This window comes from Branchiostoma belcheri, unplaced genomic scaffold, assembly GCF_001625305.1.
Source record: "Branchiostoma belcheri isolate BF01 breed outbred unplaced genomic scaffold, Haploidv18h27 scaffold1050, whole genome shotgun sequence".
NCBI classification, from domain to species: domain Eukaryota; kingdom Metazoa; phylum Chordata; class Leptocardii; order Amphioxiformes; family Branchiostomatidae; genus Branchiostoma; species Branchiostoma belcheri.
Genome location: NW_017802437.1, coordinates 5,475 through 6,048, shown reverse-complemented (window position 1 = coordinate 6,048; position 574 = coordinate 5,475). Strand labels below are relative to the sequence as shown.

The 574-nt window shown below is 49.8% G+C and overlaps 1 pseudogene; it reads right to left on the bottom strand.

Moving 5' to 3' along the window:
* Positions 1-31: 31 nt before the first annotated feature.
* Positions 32-565, bottom strand: LOC109477945 (annotated as a pseudogene).
* Between the last annotated feature and the right edge of the window lie 9 nt (positions 566-574).

Here is a 574-nt window from a genome sequence, read left to right as displayed (position 1 = left end):
CACGTACCGGAAAAATTATCTGGTCTAATCATCATGATCGTTTTTTCAAGGAATACTGGTAACGCCTCCAAGTGTACCAGACGATTCCATCTGCACTGGAGCAGGAAGCTGAAGGTACTGAGCAGCCTGTCAGATACTGTCCGTTCAACATGGCGTAACCACAACTTGGAGTGTACCACCAGCCTCCTTGTCCAAATCGACCCGCACAGTTAGTACTGACACCGTCGTTATCCTGGTCTGTTGTAGAAAATTGTCTGTTGTTGATGCTGTGACGTCCATCATCAGTAGACGAGTCCAAACTATCAGTTGCAGTCCCGCTGTACCCACTGATCGTTGCCGTGTACTTGCTGCTGGCATCTCCTACAGAAAACGTGCTGTACCGCGCAAATCGGCTGTTCGTTTCCCAGTCTTCCAAGTACACGTACAGTTCGTTTTGTTTCTGTGTTGTCAGGCTGTGGACGTTCTTTAATCCCAGCCAATACTCTACAGTAGGATTGCCGAATCCCTGCTCGTACTCAGTCCAAGTCTTGTCAAACGGCACGGACCCGTCCTGCCGCCGCTGTATGACCGTCCA